Genomic DNA, 7,867 nt, shown 5'->3' with positions numbered 1-7,867 from the left:
GGAAAACCAAAACCCAAACCCAAACACTTACAAACCCAAAGTGATTGAGCATCACTGAAGAGATTGATCCCGCGTGGATCCGACGCTTGTTTACCTTTGAAGACTATGCATCTTCCAGATGGTTAGGCGTCATGGTCTAGAGAATCCAAGAGGAAATTATGGATCGCCGAGTGACCGAGTCTGTGAAGGTTTGGAAGTCACCTGAAGACTTACCACGAGTGATTGGGCAAGATCTGTGTGACCTTAGCTCAAGGGGAATACGGTGAGGACTGAGTGTCCTGAGCTGCGTGTTCAGGACTGGGTGTCCGGGACTGTGTGTCCTCAGGTTTAAATACCTAGCCACCCTAACCAGACGTACAATTGTCACAGCAGTTGGAACTGGTCTACCAAATCATTGTCTTCACCAAGGTAACTGGTTGCATTTCTTCAACCCTTCCATTTCCTCATTTCTGTGTTGTGTGCTTGTTCATATCTATTTGAAGACTTTGACTAAAGACTTTTTCTATTTCCTCAACTTCATTTCTTCAGTCTGTTTGTCTTCATTCTGTTTATCCTGTGTTTACGCTTTCTGTACTCTTCATTTCATCATGAAGACCATGCTCATGTTCTATTATGTCTACTTTTGAGTACTTATTCCGCTGCAAGTAGTTCTTCACTCAGGAATTTGCTCACTCGCAAATTCCTTAGTGAAGAATTTATAAAAATCGCCTATTCAGCCCCCTCTAGTCGATATAACGCACTTTCACCTTTTCCATATTTTGCTTGTGATTGCTCAAACGCTCCCGCTTCGATCTCCTCCAATTCGTCCGCACAACCATGATCATCCACGCCGCCCTCCGTTTCGTTATAGTTGAATGGTTCGAAAGGGGCTTGATCAATGTCAACCGCGTTCGTGTCCAACAAGTTCACGAACTCGGTTGTTGCATTGTTCGAACCACCGCTATAGCGAACGATAACAAGTCACGCGCTATCGAGAATAATGGCAAAAAATGAAAGGGAATCGCCAAGACCGAAGATGCATACCTTCCGGCCATTTCGTCGAACACCTCACTCGTGGGGGGGAGCGGCACCGTTGAACGGCATCGCGGAGCACCTCCTTGCGGCCGGATGGAGCGAGAGGTTGAAGAAGGTGTCTTCTTTGAAGCCGGAACCTTCCTCCGCTTTACGCCCGCGACCTTGCCGACCTTCTCCGCCGTCGGCCGGGATCACGTTGCCACGTTGGCGCCCGGAGCGTGGGCCATCGTGGCGGTGGCGGCCCGATTCCCGCCCTGCACGACCACGTTGCCCTGCCGCTTGCGGGCAGGCGCGGCGTGGGCTTGGGCGACGGCGGCGGGGCCAACATGGCCGGTGACAAGATCCGCCCGAGGGGAAGGGGCATGCGCGACCTCGACGGTGACGGGGGACAGCATGGGGTCGTCCATGGCGGCGAGGGACGGCCGGGGAGGAGCAGCCGGAGCTTGCGGAGTGGGGGCAATGGTGGCGGAGGGTGCGGGGAGCGGGAAGGGCCGCACGGAAATGTCCCTCCCGCCAAATCTCGCGCGGGATAGGGTTGAGCTCGGGTCGGCCTCCCAGCCCGTGAAGATAGAGGTTGGGGGGGGGGGGAGATTTGCCGCGCCCCGCAAAAAAATTTGCGGGCCGTGGCGGGATGCGGGATCTGCTCGTGCAGATTTTCTGGCCCCGACCCGCAATTTGGCGGTTATTTTCCGGGCCGAGGCGTTTTGCGGGGTCTGCTAGAGTTGCTCTAACAGAAGATGTCACTTTTCGCAAAGACAATAATTTGCTAGAAAGGTTGTGGAGGGAGCATTTCAAGTGCTCCAATTTCGTATTGCGGTTTTCACAGACCCGCTAAACTATGGGATTTAGAGACATTGTCAGAGGTGATGACAAATTGTGTGATCATGTATAACATGATTGTGGAGGATGAGGGCGATGGAGTTCGCCATGGTTTTGATTTTCAAAATGCGAGCAGAATTTGATGACATCTCACGTTTTTATCCAAATGCATCATCAAATCCGACTAACTTACACTATTTTATTTCAAAACTTCATGTTTGAATTGTAATATTTTTATTTGAAGTATTGTCGCATTGAAATATTTATCTTTTAATTGCTTATTAAGAATTGTACTTCCTCTGTAAAGAAATATAAGAGCGTTTATATTAAGTCTTACATTTCTTTACTTTACAGAGGGAGTACTATTTTCTTTGATTGTCTTGACTTTTGAGTAGCCTGGGTATATAGGAAAAAAAAGAATGATTTTCTGGTTACTATGGTTGGATGGGTCATCCCTATTCCTATCCACGGACATTTGGTGATCTCCGTTTCGACGTCAGATGTCCGTTTCAACGATCCTCGTCGGAGTTGTCCTAGATCATGCTGCTGGCCTTCCATCTCTCTATCCGGACACGGCCAGCTGAGAGATACATACAAAGAATGAAATATGACTGCTTTGGAACTCCATATTCTACCAAAGTAAACGTATATCTGCATGAATAGCCATCCACGAGAAATAACAAAAATACGAAACCAAGATTGGCCTAGCATGAACTGATAAACCCAAGACAGGCATAAGGTAACATCAGCCATCAGCAAGCGTTTTGGATTGGGTCACCCGTCGAACGACAAATGATTGATCAGGCAACCAAATGAAACTGAATGTTGCACACAAGAATACACAATACATCACAAAGGGTCGTAATCACTTGAGCCAGAGGAAACGCAAGAACTAGATTATTGTTTTCTACTGTACTTGCTGTAAATACGACCAATGCACCTAACAAAGCTATGCGCGGCACAGGGAGCATCTTCTGTCCATGCATTAGCATATGAACTAAGGCAACATAGAGGAGCATCTTCTGTCCATGATGGTGCTGCTGCCTGCGGCCAAAGGCATACGGGTTACTTTGATCTTCTCTAAAAGTTATTGCTGGTCAAAACATAATTAAGAAGCAAGGCAGACAACAGGGGTCACTTCACTTGCATGTACACTTTAGTACAGGCCATCATGCTCTTAAGGTTTCATCTGATTCCAAAAACTCGCACAGTTGACACTCAGAAAACAAAGTGACGACAGTAGAACATAGCTTCCCCTCAACTTATAATGCATGACAGCGCGCTCCTGCCCATTGTTGCAAAAAATGAAATAAAATAAAAAGTGGATATGGTAAAGCTACTAGCATCAAGCGTAGTTCATCCATAATGGAGTATTATATTGGCATTGCCAACTTGTCATTACTACAATGGAACAAAGCAAAAATTTCACACAGAAGCACTAATTAAACACAAGCCGTCCGAATTTTGCCACTAGCATTCCATCAGCATATGAATAAACTAGGAAATATTCAGGATTCAAGGTGAGCACCTCAACTCGACAGACAGCAGCCTGCGCGCATCTTTTATCAGATTAAGCAGAGAGTACATGCACATTGACATCATATAGTATCTTGTGCTTGCTGAAATTAGAGTCTGTTTTTGTTGAAATTGGCAATACAAGATATAAAGACCGAAATTTGTTGCAGTAGATTGTACAATTCAGCCTACTATTTAATGTGAAACAAAGGAAATATACAGCTCTAATTATAGTCATCATCAGATTGCCTGCTTACATGTATTGTACTTATTAAACTTCCAGTTGAGACTTAAGCAACTTTTATGTTCCATGTTCTATATGGAAACAGGAATCTAATGCATAAGATAAACTTGTGTAAACCTAGCTAAGGGATGGCGTGAAAATTGAATTGGAAAAAAAATCAGGATTCAACTGGAAATTTGAATCTACAATGAAGTTGCAGCACATAATCTGATAAATGTTTATATATGTAACAAAGCGTGCCTATAGTTCTGTGAATCTGATCTCAAAGATAACTCTTTCCTTGTGAATTGGTTTCAGAGGAAATTCGACCTGAATCTGGTCAACAACATCTGAGTGCTGATTAACTGATGTTTCTGCATCCACATGATTTGGACCACTGATACTGAATCTTAATAAGTATACTCACTTAAACTTGTTGTAATGTGGAAACACCATAAAAGCGGTGAGCTGAATAAACCAGGAAAGCAACAGCAGGCTCTCTTGATACTGCACAAACAACTTTTGTGCAACAAAATTAATTAGCATTAGAAGACCTAGGAAATACAAAGCAGTGGATGCTATACAATAAACTTATGAAGCCACAGGTATGGGAAAGATATGTGGAGTATAATGTTATCAACAAAGTGGTTCACAATGTAACTAAATTGGAGCAGTATTAGGTTTCTACCAACAATGTTGCACTACTAAGAAATTAGCAGTCGACTGCGAAGTAGCAAATCCGCTAAAAATTAACATATAAACAAACACGAAAGTAATGCTATGCTTCCTGACAGGTGTGTGTCCCACATAATGCATTCATTCATGTGTGATTATATCAGCACATACAAACATACGCACTCAACCTTCCTACCTACAAACCCATCCTCCTTCTGGGCCTAAGATACGCCAAACCTTTCTTCAGGCCTGGCATAGCAACCTGCTGCTGCGGCTTGCCCCTCTTCTCCCTCCCCTTCACTCTGCATGCCGCCTCAGCTTGCTCCTGCCTCAGCTTCTCCATCTCCTCTTCCATGGCCATCTTCTCCTCATTATGCCACCTCCTGCGGTCAAGGAAGGAAGTGTCACCCTCCTTCACAGAGAAGAACATGGGCCCCAGCTCTACCAGCCACTGCGGGTCAACTGCACTGACACACTGCATATAGTCCTTGGTTGTCAGGACAAGCTCGTGGTAGACGATGTAGTCAGGGGTTTAGCCGAGACCGTAGAGGGCACTGCTGGGATGCAGGTGGCACGGCACCCCATTACGGCAGTTGACGTACTCTCCAACACCCTTCAACCTTGCAGAGTTCTGGAAGTACGCTGAGCAGATGGCCTTCCTCACCACGTCCCATTCCCTATGGCATGATGTCTGCGGGATCTTCAGGGTGTTCAGTATGTCCACCAATTGAGATCTCACTTCCCGAGCCTTTTGTAGACCCTTGAAATGGAGGAAGTGAGCATTGCACCAGTCTACGCTATATTTGTTCGACTTCCAGAGCAGGTATACATTGAGGAGTGTTAGATGGTCAGACTCCGGTACAAAAAACTTCTCCCTTGCAGTGTCACTCTCCTCTTCTCGATCTTTTGGGCGGAAGAATACTGATGGCACTGAGAGCATGGATACAATCGTCAGTACTTCATCAACGCACCCCAGCTCCTTACCCATGAGAAGCATCTTTGCCAGGGTTAGGTCCAATGGGAACTCCACCATCTTCCAGCCTAGATTTGTAAGGCCACCGGCATTGTTCAAGGCACCCAACAGCCAGAGCTGGTACATGGAGTTGAGGATATTCTCCTGGGGAGGTGGGTCCATGAAGTCAAAATGAAGCAAATTTTCGACTTCGAGGGATTTCAGTAAGAGAACCACGTTCGCAAGGTTGGTCCTTTGGATCTCTGGCACGGGGTTAGGGAGCATCTCATCCTGGTAAGCGGATTCCGTGAACAGCCTGTAGCATGTGCCGGGGCCAGTTCTTCCTGCACGCCCTGCGCGCTGGTCTGCGGCTGCTCGACTACATGGAAAAACCTGAAGAGCGTCCATGCCCATCCGTGGATTGTATACCTTCATCTTTCCATACCCAGTATCGATGACATACAAGATACCATCTACTGTCAGGGATGTCTCAGCGATGTTGGTAGCAACAATGCATTTGCGAGTGCCCTCTCCTGCCTTCTGAAAGATCTTGGCCTGCAAGTCAGCAGGCAACTGCGAATAGACGGGCAAGATTGAGAGCTTGCCTACAACCTTGGTGGATGATGATATTAGCTGTTTCATGCGCTCAGCAAACGCATAGCAAGCAGTCTCGATTTCTTCCTGCCCAGTCATGAATATGAGAATGTCGCCAGGGCCACTCGTTATGTGGATTGTGATGGCCTGCTTCACTGCCGCTTCCACATAATCTTCACATGGTGTTTTGCTGTACAAGATATTAACTGGAAATGTCCTTCCAGGTATGTGAAATACAGGTGCACCACCAAAGAATTTTGAGAATTTGTCTGCATTTAGTGTTGCAGATGTGACAATTAGCTTAAAATCCCGTCGCCGTGCAGCAACCTTCTTCAATATACCAAACAATACATCGGTGTCCACTGATCTCTCGTGTGCTTCATCCATGATGATAACCTGATATTTGTCCAGGTCAGCATCCTTCAAGGTTTCACGGAGCACTCCATCTGTCATGTACTTTATTTTTGTGTTACGACACGTGACATCCTCGAATCGAATAGCATATCCAACTTCTTCTCCAAGCACGGTTTCCATTTCATCACTGACACGCCGAGCAACACTCATGGCAGCCACACGTCTTGGCTGAGTGCAGCCAACAAGGCCAGTTCTGGTATATCCATCCTCATGCAGATACTGAGTCAGCTGGGTAGTCTTCCCAGAACCAGTTTCACCAACGACCACAACCACTTGATTTTCCCGCACAACTCCGAGCAGGCCATCCCTGACAGTGTATATGGGAAGGTATTGCCTCTGTTGAGAAAGAGATTTCGATTTTGCAAAATCACTGACTGCCTCTGCCTTTTCCTTCAAGTGTTGTGAAAATTTCAGCTTCTCTTTGAAGTCAACATCACCTTGGTCACCAACAAGCGCACTGTCAGCATCAGCCTGCTGGGCTGTTCTCTCAACACCCAAAATATTTCCTAGCTTAGATCCAGCAAGCTCCCAGAAGCGTTGCCTTGACTTGTTCATACTCTGCTTTTCACGAATTTCCCTAACCAAAAGAGAACCTTTGCGCGCAATGATAGCCATATCAGATGTCGGGTCCTTGAGTGGCATCACAGGCTCTGCTTGTGTTGTGAACACTACTCGTCCATCAAGGAATGGGGGTTTCGTGTCATGAACAAGTAGTATCACCTTACGCTCCTCCTCATCGTCGAACTCCATCTGCACCTCTGTTCTTCTAACAGCTCCTGATCTGAACAACTGCCTGTCCTCCCACCGAGCATTCTCAGCGGTTACCTGTGATAACCTTTTGCTCTGAGCAAGAGTCATCAGGCTTCCATCTTGGCGAGTCATCTTCTTGAGCAATTTTGCCTTCTTATTCTGAAAGGAAGCATCATCTCCAAGATAATCACCGACATTGAATATACTGCTATGTTCTTCACAACCATACCATGTGCGGTCAGCATTGTAATCCATCTCCTGCATCATCTCCTCGGTGACCTTAAATTTTCCATCGGCTGTTGGGGGCCTTGTACCAGCTTCGGTGTCATTGCGCGAAGAAGAAGGCACTTTTGAGGAGCCAGAAGGGCGTACAGGCGCAGAAGGCAAAGAATACACATTGTCCCACGGGGATGGTGCCGGATGTTGCCGTTGGGATGCAGGTGGATCATCACGGTACTCCCGACGAGGTGTAGCTTCCCATTCCCATCGGCGGCGGCAATCGGTTCTCGCGATTTCTCCTGATCTATGCTCGGCCGCCACTTGTTCCTTGTGGGGACGAGGCCTGAATGCGTCGCTGCCTTGTGATTCTCGTTTCCTCTTTGCGAGGACGTCCAAACCTAGAACGGAGCTTCTTGGCCGACGCGGCAAGATCGGACCACCCTGCATCGCGCCCAAGTGAGGGATTCGAGATTGTTCGTTATCAGCAGCAAAAAGAAAAGGAAACGGAAGGGATGAATTCAAGCAAGCTAGGGCTTCCTTATCCTTAACAACGAAGGAAGCCAAATGCGTCCGGAACGACTGATGGGAGGAGGGGGACGACGAGGAGTTGCTCCGGCCGGCGGACGCGGGCGAAACGGCTCCGGCGGCGACGGGTTTGGGGAGCTGGGACGGATCGGGTGAATTTGGCTGGG

At 47.1% G+C, this 7,867-nt stretch overlaps 1 pseudogene; it reads right to left on the bottom strand.

Moving 5' to 3' along the window:
• Window positions 1-4,046: 4,046 nt before the first annotated feature.
• On the bottom strand, window positions 4,047-7,354 carry LOC119268789 (annotated as a pseudogene).
• Between the last annotated feature and the right edge of the window lie 513 nt (window positions 7,355-7,867).

The sequence above is a fragment of the Triticum dicoccoides genome, chromosome 3A (assembly GCF_002162155.2).
Source record: "Triticum dicoccoides isolate Atlit2015 ecotype Zavitan chromosome 3A, WEW_v2.0, whole genome shotgun sequence".
In the NCBI taxonomy this organism is placed as follows: Eukaryota; Viridiplantae; Streptophyta; class Magnoliopsida; order Poales; family Poaceae; genus Triticum; species Triticum dicoccoides.
Note: the sequence above shows the minus strand (reverse complement) of the source record. Positions and strands in the feature narration are given on the sequence as shown.